This window comes from Lactuca serriola, chromosome 5 (genome assembly GCF_051521515.1).
Source record: "Lactuca serriola cultivar US96UC23 chromosome 5, Lser_US96UC23_V15, whole genome shotgun sequence".
Lineage (NCBI taxonomy): Eukaryota > Viridiplantae > Streptophyta > Magnoliopsida > Asterales > Asteraceae > Lactuca > Lactuca serriola.
In genome coordinates, this window is record NC_136412.1 from 258,545,502 (window position 1) to 258,558,481 (window position 12,980).

A 12,980-nucleotide genomic window follows, 5' to 3' on the forward strand; every position below is an offset into this window, starting at 1 on the left:
ACAAAAGGTCTCGGCTATCCTATTTAAAACATTAAAATATTACATCCAAAAATTAATGCCTGTGAAAAGATTAATTTGTAAATTCAACAAAAAGTCCATCAAAATATTAACATTTTACAATTTAGAATAGACAAAATTGCAAAAATGGTCCTTGTGTATGTATTTTTTGGGGTTTTAGTCTAAACTCTGACTTTTTTGGCTTCGTGGTCCTTTTGGACTAGTTTCATTGTAGAATTGGTCCCCGATAAATTTGAAAATACTATTTTGCCCTTTTAATTTGTTTTTCCATTTACTTAAATATTTTTTCATTTATTTAATTATAAATGTTCAATCAAATCAAGAAGGGGACCTACCTCCCTCTCTCTCTCATTCCTTCATTCCTTCCCGTTTTTCTCCACCATCGGCCAAAGAAGAGGTTGGCGGCCACCGGAGCTACATTTTCCTTCCTCCTCCAACCGAGCAACGCCACCCAAACACCCTAAAGATCGTCATTACCTCTTAACCCTTTGCCTGCCACGTTTTCTGTTGAATTAGGAAAGAAGAAACAACGAGGAGCTACCAGAGCAGCCCCTCTCCCCACCATTTTCGGCGATGACAACCACCAACAGTCGTCTCTCTTTCTTCTTCGCTCTTTTCCGCTGTCCATAACAGATCCAAAAACACCACCTTGATTGGCAACTGCTTTGCTCCTCCTCCCCATCGTGTGTTGCTACTGGTGCCAAATCAAATGAACCAGCGAGGGCTCACCGGAGAGCGGTTGTCCCTCCCTTCCTCGTGATTTCTCAGCCACCACCGGAGCTTCCCGTTAGCTGCCTTCGTTCCTTTCTTCCCGATCAATTGAAAAAAAAATATGATGTATATCAAAAAAAGATGACAAAATAAGCTTCGTTCCTTTCTTCATCCCTTCCATTTACCCAAATCCCTGAACAAGTTTTGTTCCTTTATTTTCCAAATCGAATACGCACATCATTTATTGGATGTGGTTAACATAATTTCTAGGTTTTTGAAGGGTTTCTGGTCCTTGTTCAAGAAACAAAATTGAGTTGGGTATAAGTTCAAACTTATCCCTAACTTCTCTGTTGGTATCGTATTGGCTGAATCCACATTGAGGTTGAACAAATGTTGGAAGTTTATGATCGATTTAAGGGCAGTTAATGGTGGTAGTGGTTGAAAATCAAATGTTGTCTTCGATTTAGGGGCCTTCGTTTTTTTTTTCGAGAGCCCTACACCACCTCCTTGCTGTTGAAATCATAATTAAAATTAGACTGATGTTGAAATAGGAACTGGAATCTAGAGATGGGGAAGATATAAAACTGAAACGTCGCAAGTCACCACCATCACCATTGATTTGTGTTCCATTTCTACAGGTGTATGCATGTGTGTGTTGAATTTGAACAGGAAGTTAGTTTCTAGGTTTTGTTAGAGGTAGAAAATCTGTTCAAAACTCAGATCTTGTTCATGTAGAATAACTTGGAGCCTAGGAGTAGTCTCGGTGGAGAGAGAGAGAGAGAGAGAGAGAGAGAGAGAGAGAGAGAGAGAGAGAGAGAGAGAGAGAGAGAGAGAGAGAGAGGTGGGTTCCCTTCTTGATTTGATTTAACATTTATAATTAAATAAATGAAAAAAAAATTTAAGTAAATAAAAAAAAACAAATTAAAAGGGCAAAATAGTCTTTTCAAGTTTATCGGAAACCAATTCTACAATGAAACTAATCTAAAAGGACCACAAAGCCAAAAAAATCAAGATTTAAACTAAAATCCCAAAAAAATACATAAACCTTGTCTTTAGATAAAAACATTCATATTTATTTTAGTTTACAATACGTTCTCTCAGACCTCATTTATGAATGTACAGATTCTAGTTCGTAAAGTACAAGCATTTGCAGCCGAAGAGTTTTTTAGGAAAAACACATGTTCCTCCCCTTTGTCCTCTGCAACTTGTAATTTTCCTTTCCATCCACTTTTTTCAATCACTGCTTTGTAATTCCAATCCCTAGCCCTCATAAAATCATTTCCGCCGATACAAACCAGCATCTTGGAGCACCCCATACCCGTTACTCTTGGATCCATATCCGGGTTAATCAACGGGTCATCCGGCCCGCTACTTCCCGGGTGAGCCAATGCCCACAAGCCATCCAGATAAGCAACTATTTCGGGTTTAATCCAATCGGACTCGTCACCCACCCGTTCTTTCCCCCAGAAATACGGGTGAAGCAAGATAGCACCTTGGAACCTTAAACCGGATGGGGTATCCGATCCGACCCGGATCGCCATGTGGTGGGCTATATTACCTCCGGCACTGTCGCCGGCGATGAAGATGTTTTGAAGATCGGCGTATTCGTTCAACCACGGCTCTGGACCATTTCCGTTGACATGCTCCGCGACCCACTTGATCGCTTCCCATGAGTCTTCATAGGCGATCGGGAGGGGAAACTCCGGCGCTAGTCTGTAGTCGACGGAGACGGCGACGACATTGGATTCTGAAACGACGAGGTTAAGGAAGTTGTGGTACATGGAGGAGGTGGTGGTTTCGATGACGAATCCACCGCCGTGAAAGAAGATTAAAAGCGGGAGTTTTTGGTTGGATTTTGTGGGGTTTGGGATGTAAAGCCTAGCAGAGATGTTGACTTCCTGTGAAATCACGACGTCTTTTGAAATGACGCCGGAGGAAGGATCGGTGCCGGCGGGAACAATATTGGGAACGTAAAGTTTCTGGATTCGACCGTCTTTGAATATACGAACCAAACCGGGGACTTCTTTGATGATTTCGTCGGTGGACGTGTCCATGTCGATTGCCGAAGATGCAAGAAGCTAACGATGAATTATGATTTTCAGTTTTCAGTTTTCACTTGTCATGAATAAATAAGTTCTAGGATTTTCTTTTTAAGCGGATCCCATCTGTCTACTGTAGACGTGGGGGGACCCTATGGGTGGCTTCTAGATGCCGAAGTCAAATGTTTTATTTTCCATAAAAATAAGACAATTTTTGAGAAATGGTCTTATGCGATTTAAAAAATATAACACATGATTTGTTTAGGATTTTGTTTTATTTCTCATAGATATAAAATAAAATTTGAGATATAGTCTATGGCTCTATGCGATTTAAAAAATATACCATATATTTTTAAGATTTTTTTGTTTCCCATATAAGACAAATTTTAGAAGTTGTCTATGTGACTGATTTGAAAAAATATAGCACAAATGGTCTTTTTTTTTATCCATACTCGACAAAATTTAAGAAAAGGTCTGCGATTTAAAAAAGTATAGCACATATGATTTTTGTGTAGGATTATTTTTTTGTTTCTCAAAAGTATAAGACCAAATTTAAAAAATGGTCTTTAGTATGCACTATTTAAGAAATATAGAACAAATGGTTTTTATTTAGGATTTTTTTTAAGTAAATGGTTTTTTCGTTTGGAAAGCTTTATATGGATGGTCCTTATCTCATTTGTCTTTGTTTGTTTTACACCTTAAGGCTAGACATGTTCTCCTCACATGAGGGCATTTAGGTCATTTCATTGTTCTTTTTCTTTGAATGTGAAGAATATTTGAAGATTATTCAATAAGGTTCTCCAAAGTTTATGGGATGAACAACGAACCACAATCACTATCACGAACCACGAACCAATGTTGGTGTATAGGTGACGATCATAAACCAAAAGTGGAAGAGGAAAATAGGGTAGAAGAAAAATTATTGGATATATATATATATATATATATATATATATATATATATATATATAGATATATATATATATATAGATATTCATTAGCCAGATTTATATGTTTTTTACATTTATTCTGTGTTAAAATACACCAATAGAAATTAAGTAAAATTAAATAACTATTTAATTAAATAAAAATAGATATTAAATGATTTTCATAATTGTATATATATTAAATGATATTCTTAATTATAATTCTGTTTTTATAGAAACTAATTAAATTCGTCATTAATATCAGCAATAACATTTTTTTATGTATATGTTCGTATTTTGTTTATAGACTCAATAACTTAAACGTTTATTTTCTTACAGACAATTTTTTATTTATTTTTCTTATGTATCATAATGGACGATTCCATCGATTCTAATCGAAAAAAAGGTCAGAATAGGTTTTTCAAATAAAGAAAAAGATTTTTCTCCATCTTTTTTGCCAATTATTTCTAAATACAAAAAGAAGTAGAAAAATGAATAAATATAGTAATAATTTGATTCTTCGTTGCCGTAGTAAATAGGAGAGAATGAAACAGATCAAATGTTTGTTCTAGAATGGCTATTTCTCACAAAGATTTTTTTGTTTCCCATATAAGACAAATTTTAGAAGTTGTCTATGTGACTGATTTAAAAAAATCTAGCACAAATGGTCTTTTTTTTTATCCATACTCGACAAAATTTAAGAAAAGGTCTGCGATTTAAAAAAGTATAGCACATATGATTTTTGTGTAGGATTATTTTTTTGTTTCTCAAAAGTATAAGACCAAATTTAAAAAATGGTCTTTAGTATGCACTATTTAAGAAATATAGAACAAATGGTTTTTATTTAGGATTTTTTTTAAGTAAATGGTTTTTTCGTTTGGAAAGCTTTATATGGATGGTCCTTATCTCATTTGTCTTTGTTTGTTTTACACCTTAAGGCTAGACATGTTCTCCTCACATGAGGGCATTTAGGTCATTTCATTGTTCTTTTTCTTTGAATGTGAAGAATATTTGAAGATTATTCAATAAGGTTCTCCAAAGTTTATGGGATGAACAACGAACCACAATCACTATCACGAACCACGAATCAATGTTGGTGTATAGGTGACGATCATAAACCAAAAGTGGAAGAGGAAAATAGGGTAGAAGAAAAATTATTGGATATATATATATATATATATATATATATTCATTAGCCAGATTTATATGTTTTTTACATTTATTCTGTGCTAAAATACACCAATAGAAATTAAGTAAAATTAAATAACTATTTAATTAAATAAAAATAGATATTAAATGATTTTCATAATTGTATATATATTAAATGATATTCTTAATTATAATTCTGTTTTTATAGAAACTAATTAAATTCGTCATTAATATCAGCAATAACATTTTTTTATGTATATGTTCGTATTTTGTTTATAGACTCACTAACTTAAACGTTTATTTTCTTACAGACAATTTTTTATTTATTTTTCTTATGTATCATAATGGACGATTCCATCGATTCTAATCGAAAAAAAGGTCAGAATAGGTTTTTCAAATAAAGAAAAAGATTTTTCTCCATCTTTTTTGCCAATTATTTCTAAATACAAAAAGAAGTAGAAAAATGAATAAATATAGTAATAATTTGATTCTTCGTTGCCGTAGTAAATAGGAGAGAATGAAACAGATCAAATGTTTGTTCTAGAATGGCTATTTCTCACAAAAATATGACAAAGTTGTATGTCCGTTCTCCATGTTTCAGGCAACTTTGTTTTATTTTGAGTGAATGAGTCACTAAACAAAATACGAACTCATATATGAAAACTTAGATATGAGTTATGACAAATTTAATTAATTTCCATAAAAAATGAATTATAATTATGGAAATCATTTAATATCTATCTTTATTTTGTTAAATAATAATTTATTTTTTACTAAATTTCTATTGATGCATTATAAAACACAATAAATATGACAAACATTTTAACCGCTCTCTCTCTCTCACTCACTCACTCACTCTCTCTCTCTCTATTTCTTTCTCTCTCTCTCTCTCAATATATATATATATATATATATATATATATATATATATATATATATATATATATATTAATGTATTTCATATATTTATTATGTGTGCTACAAAATACAAATAGGAATTTAGTAAAATAAATTTATTATTTAATTAAATAAAGATAGATATTGAATTTTTTTTTTATAATTGCATGTATATTAAATGATATCCAGAATTATAATTATGTTTTTATAGAAACTAATTAAATTCGTCATTAATGTCAGCAATAACATTCTTTCTGAATGAATTCACATCTAGGTTTTATGGACGAATTTCATATATGCCCCTCTTAAACTTCAAAATATCATATTTGCCTAGCTTAATTTCTTAATATCATATTTACCCTTCATAAACCTTTAAAATATTATATTTGCCCAAATCCTTTTTTATAATGTTTTTAATATTTTATAATCATTTTTTATAACTTAAAATTACTATAATAATTAAAAAAATTAACAATATTATCCTTACGTCTATATTAATGGAATGTGAACTTCTAAATTGTTGGAATGTCGTCCTCTTGACAAACAAAAATATTCATCTTCATCCCTCTCTATGGAATGTATATTTTGATTGTTTAGTTTTTTTTTTATTATGTTGTAGATGAAGGATATTTTAGATATTATCATTGATATTTTGATGTTTAAAAAGTGCATATACGATATTTTGATATTTAAGAAGGGCATATATGATATTTTGATGTTTAAAAAGGACATATATGATATTTTGAAATTTTATGAATGGTAAATATGATATTTAGAATTTTTATGAAGGGTAAATATGATATTTAGAAATTAAGTTGGGTAAATATTGTATTTTGATGTTTAAGAATGGCATATATGAAATTCTCCCTTTTATGTATGGGTCCATTTTTTGTTTCATGACTCACTAACTTAAATACAATAAAGTTGCATGAAATATGAAGGAACGAGATTGTATTCTACTCTAATACACTCTCATTCTGCTAGAATACAATCTTATTCTTCTTGATACAAATTCATTTTTAAATAATATTATTGTTGACATTAATACAAATTTAATTAGTATTCATAATAAGGAATTATAAGAATGAATATCATTTAATATACATATAATTTTTACAAAATTCTTATTGGTGCATTATAGCACACAATAAATATGAGAAACATTTGAACACACACACGCGCACACACACACACACACACACACACATATATATATATATATATATATATATATATATATATATATAATGAAAAAGAAGTTAATATCTTATATGTGTAAAAATTGTAAGATATTGGACAAATGTTTTTGTTCATCATCTCAATCATAATTCAAACTACTAAAAATTGATATAAATCGAAAATGATAATCTATATATCAATGAACGAAAAACACAAACCTTCATCTATATAAGGACTCTTATGTTAGACAATATATGGATTGATATTTAAAAGAAAGTGAGAACTTTTCAATTTTCTTATGGATTTCCCCATCATCTCTTTTGTTAACCATGTAAGAAAACTGACAGAGATTAAGTCGAAAGATGATTTTAAATAAATTATACTTAATAGATATTTTTTTTAGTTATACAAAACTAAATTCGTTAATTTAAATAAATATGTGAAGTTATATCACCTTATAATATGTATTAATTTTATTTTGTTTTTTAATCTAATGTTATTAATTTAATATAATTAAAATGAGAAATTTTAAAATCTAAAATGAAGAATCAATAATTAATTTAATGTAATTAGAATAAGAAATTTAAATTTTAAAATTTAAAATTTAAAATGGATAATTAATAGGTTGACAAATGATATAATATATGACATATAATATTAATGATGAGTTCTAATAATATGACACTTGTCAATATAAGAATAAATATATATATATTCTTTTATTAAGATATGAAGATGAAGATAAAGATAAGTTTAATGATTTGTAATAGTAAATAAGGTGTTGTTTGTTTTTTCGAAGAGAAAATTAGTGAAGTCTGTGGACCACCTCTGCAATCCTCTGTAGCAGAAAAGGTGGAACAAACGGCTGCAGCATGTAATAAAAAATATGTTTGTATTTTAACGTCTGCAAACTGCTGCGGTAAGTTAAACTAAGGCGTGAAGAGGTTTGAAGCAGTTGGTTTAGTGATGCGTCATGCAGCACACGCGCAACAGTTTTTAAGTCAGAAGTCTTCTAAAAAACAAAAAACTGCGAAGGACCAAGTGTTGCATGTGTGCTGCACGACGCAACAGTAAGTGGTCTGAAGTGGTTTTTAAAAAAAAAACAAACAACACCTAACTCTTACAATTGTACATAACACTCAATAAACTTTTTTTAGGCGGCATTCAAACTTTTTTCAAAAAATACCGATATTGACTAGAAACTTACTATCTTCCATCATATTAATATTTTTAAATAATTTGAACGTGTTGAATAGTAGACTATATAAAAATAAATTAGTGATTAAATATATAAAATTCTCAATTTTGATTAACCTTTTAAGTATTTATCATTTTATATATAATAAAGAAAACTAACATTTGTCTAAAATCCATAATATTTAGGTCTCAATTCTTAAAATGATTTTGGTCCATTCGAATATAAAATGTGGGTATTTAGAAATCTCAAAACTTCTCACAATAGTTTTATGAGTAAATTACACGAATGGTCCCTATGGTTTAGGGTAATTTGCGCGTTTGATCCCTAACTTATTTTTTAACTCGGAAGGTCCCTATTGTTTGATTTTGTTACGCATTTGGTCCCTATCTTACCTAAAAGCACTACTTTGCCCTTGATTTTTTAATTTATTTAAATAAACACACCCTCAACCTGACACCCTCATCTTACCTTACTCACCCCATCATTTTTCTCTATTTAAATAATAGTTTTTTAGGCAAGACAAGAACCAAGCACGTAACAAAAACAAATAGTAGGGACCAAACGTGTAACAAAAACAAACAGTAAGGACCTTCAGAGTTAAAAAAATAAGTTAGGGACCGAACGTGCAAATTACCCCAAACCATAGAGACCATTCGTATAATTTACTCTAGTTTTATTGGCTCTGACATCTTATCTCGATAGTAGTTGGAAACATATAACAAGACCTTTTATATTTACAGAAAAGAAAAACTATCCAAATTCTGTCGAATACAATTATTATTAATATTATTACGACAATACGTTACAAGCACGCATTTTTTTATTTTTATCTTTTATCTTTATTTTATTATGTTGACATAATACCTAAATAATTACTTGCCATTCGATTGAAAAAAAGAAGCTAACAAAGTTTTGAGTTTGCGTGCGTCCTCACAATTAGGATCAAACAGATGGAACACATGATCTCTTCCTTCAGTCTCCATAATTTCCACGTCTCCATTCCAATCACTCTTCTTCAGTGTCTCGTAGTAACTCAATCCACACCCTTTAAGCCTATCTTTCCCAGCTACACACACCTGCACCTTCCCACACGCTATCTTTTCCAGCAAACCCGGTTCCGCAGCCGGATTTATCCTCGGGTCACTAATCCCACTTGAATCGGGACAAATATACATCCATAGTTTACCCGGTTGCCTGAACTCGAAATACGGGTGAATTAACGCCATGCCCACAATCTTCAAACCGGGTCCGGTTCCATCTACGCCAGCTCGGACCGCTATGTTATGTGCGATGTTAGCCCCAGCGGTATCGCCCATTAAAAAAACCCGGTTCAGATCGGCGTGGTCTTTTATCCATGGATCGGGTGCTTGATCGACCCATTTCAGAACTTCCCAGCAATCTTCGTAGCAGGCTGGGATTGGGTGCTCCGGTGCGAGTCTGTACTCGATGGAGACGGCGATTACGCCAGAGGTGGCTGTTACGGAGTTTAAGTGGGCGTGGCAGAGAGTGGAGAAGGCGGATTCGATTGTGAAAGCGCCACCGTGGATGTAGATGAGGAGTGGGAGTTTAGCGACGGCTGTGGCAGCGGTGGATGGTAGGTAGAGACGGGCGGAGATCTTGGGATCTAGTGAAATGACGACGTCTTTAGAGAGAACATTCGTTATGGGATCGTGCGATGGAGGAATGATCGGGGTTCCTGTAATTCTTTCGATGCGACCACTTTTGTAAACACGGAAGAAAGGGTTGAAGTCGTGAGTTACCTCATTCTCGATGGAATCCATTGCAGGTGGAGTTTGTGTTTGTAGAGAAAGATGTTGTGGTATTAAATGGAGTGGTTCTGATTCTTATACCCTGTTTCGAAAAAAAAAAAAAAAAAAAAAACACATTTTAGTAGACACTGGATTCTTGACAACCACTTTGAAAATTTAGAGCATTGGTTAAGTTATTATATTATGACCAAAAAAAATCACTTCATTATTAGCAGTGAGCCCATGGGGAACCACCGGCATCACCGAGGTTGTTTTTGTACGTTTACTCAAAGTGAGAAATATTAAAACATGTGTGATAATGAAAAATAAATAGTAAGAAGAAAAAATGGACAAAATGAAGGCGAAAAGGGTCAAAGAAACTTAAAGTAGCAAATATTAAAAGACATGTGACCGATTTTTAATTGCAATAGGCGAGGAACCAAAATTGACAAAACATACACAAAAGGATCAAAATTGGCAAAGTATACACAAAAAGAGCAAAATTATCAAAATATACAAAATATTGTGGTAAATGTTTAAAAGATGTAAAGTATACTATTCCTAATATAGTATATAAATAGCAAATAAGAGCATTTATAATAGCAAAATGTTGTAAGTAAGCTTTTGCATACCACATCAAGAAAATAAAAAACTTTAAAAAAAATCTTTTAACTTTTTCATTAAATAAAAACAAAAAAGAATATATATATATATATATATATATATATATATATATATATATATATATATATTCCCAACCAAAATGATTGAAAAAACTATTTATTAGTTTCTATTCATGGAAAAGTTTTAGACTTTATTAAAACTAGTAAAAAATCTCGTATGAGTTCTAATAAATTTATTTTTAAACTACTTCATATTAAAACATTGTATTTTGATAAAGAACTCTTGAATGTTTCTTAAAGTTGATGGTTGTTTTTAAAAACAAAAAAATCAATTTTTGATGAACAAATGCCATCAGAAGTTTTTGTAACTTTTTGCGAATGAGAAATAGCCTGATAAAAATGTAATATTTCAAAAAAGAATTGTCATTAAAAATTACATAAAAAATGGGTTGTAAGTAACCGATTGCTCTTAAAACAACTAAATAGAATTTTTTTTAACAAAAATTGTTATAATTAATAAAATTGCATCTTAGATGATGGATCAACTAGGATCTCAACATCAAGGTCAATAAGGATATTTTCTCATCTTATGTGTAATTGGTTGATCTTTTATAGAGGGATAGCTGCATAAATTCTTTAATGTTAGAATGATACGAGCGTCTTATTATATATATATATATATATATATATATATATATATATATATATATATATATATATATATATATATATATATATATATATATATATATATATATATATAAAGATATTAGTATTAACATAACAAATTTCTTCTGAGACTTTCATGCTTCAAGACGCATGGTTTGAATTTGTAATAAAAAAAGAGCTAAATGCAAGATTTAGCAATGTACTTTTATTTTGTATGTGTGTTATAGCATCATACCTTTTTAGTGAAAATTGATTTGTTTAATTGTATTTGGATGACATTGTTATAAGCTTATAATCGTTAGAATTAAAAAAAAAAATGTTGTAATAAGAAGAAACAAAAATGGGATGCTATGATAAACAAATCAACACAAGTACATTATTCTTTCTTGCATCTAATGTTATAAAAAAAGCAAAACAAAACAGCTTTGTTACACTTAGTACATAAGATTGTTGCTTAGAAGCTTAAACCATGGCCTCATCTTCCATGTATTCACCCAAAATCATGATTGCATCAACCACTTCACAAAAAATAAATAAATAAAATAATCCATTCAAACTTTAGATGGTAATGGTAAAAACAAAGGTAATACCAGAGAAGTTAATTAAATTATATTAAAAAAAATCAAGATAAATGAACTTAGTACATAAATAATATAACATACAAAATACATACATGTTTCCTTCTCAGTTTGAGTAGCATAGTTTTTATCCGTTTTGAGAAGGTTCTGCTTTAGTTGTTGTACCTACAGATCATTAATTAAGAAGTCAAATGGTCAACTCTCAAGAGCGACATACAAATATTCCCATACATTTGATTTTACATTTTGCATCAAAAAAAGATTAAAGTAGCCACTAATAACAAGTGATTGTGTAATGTTCATATTTTCAGCCCAATTTTATTTCATTTTTATTTATTAAAATATATCAGAGTGTAATTACATTGTGATAACTGTTGGCTTAGGTGTTTAAGCTCATAACTATAATTGGTATATACTTGAATTGATAGAAACACAAGTCCTTTAGATTTGCCTTCACTCTTGCAACTTGACATGATGACTTTTGGAGAGAAGTTGATTTTATTATTTAGAATAATAAATTTATATAAATGATTTATTAATATGTTATGGAAATAATATATTAATTAGAAGTCATGTTGTTTAATTAATTTGGTCATAAATTAATTTGGGATTAAAGGAATTAATTAAAAGTACAATGGTTGTTTTGCAAATCATTGATAGTTGTGAAACTGGGCTCTTGGACTCCATAGATAGGAATGGACGAAAATTATAGGGAGACCCTATAAGTTTTCATCCAAGGCTTCTTATTAGAGAGTCCATGGGTTGCTTAGGCCTTAAGCAGGAAATTAGGGTTTCCACCTGAAAACCCTAGCTTTGGGCTAAGCAACCTACAGTATATAAAGAGGCTTAGCCTTGGGATTTTCAACCACCTTGGAAGAACCCTAGTAGAGGCGAATTTCTAAAAGCATTCTCTCCTCTCTCCTTCTCATCCTCTTGCAAAAAGTATTTGTAAGCCATTAGAGGTGACATATTTGAGGCACTTGCTTTCAAGAGTTCAAGATCTACAAAGTTTTCTTGTTATTACTACATAGCAAGTAAGGTACACATCTAAACCGTTTTATTTGGTCAATTTTGATTATATAGATGCTATTAGGGTTTCTCTCTTTGATATTCAAGTTTGCATGTTCAACTAATGAAAACCTAGATCCTTAATCTTAAGGTTGCATTAACTCATAGGCTTTGTAGTTATGCTCATAATCCATTAGTGGTATCAGAGACTAGGATGTTTTTCGGTTGAACTTGATG

The 12,980-nt window shown here is 30.9% G+C and overlaps 2 pseudogenes; both read right to left on the reverse strand.

Annotated features, from left to right (window-relative positions):
* Window positions 1–1,749: 1,749 nt before the first annotated feature.
* LOC145054098 (putative carboxylesterase 12 pseudogene) lies at window positions 1,750–2,867 on the reverse strand (annotated as a pseudogene).
* Window positions 2,868–8,876: 6,009 nt separating this feature from the next.
* Window positions 8,877–9,985, reverse strand: LOC145054099 (2-hydroxyisoflavanone dehydratase pseudogene; annotated as a pseudogene).
* Between the last annotated feature and the right edge of the window lie 2,995 nt (window positions 9,986–12,980).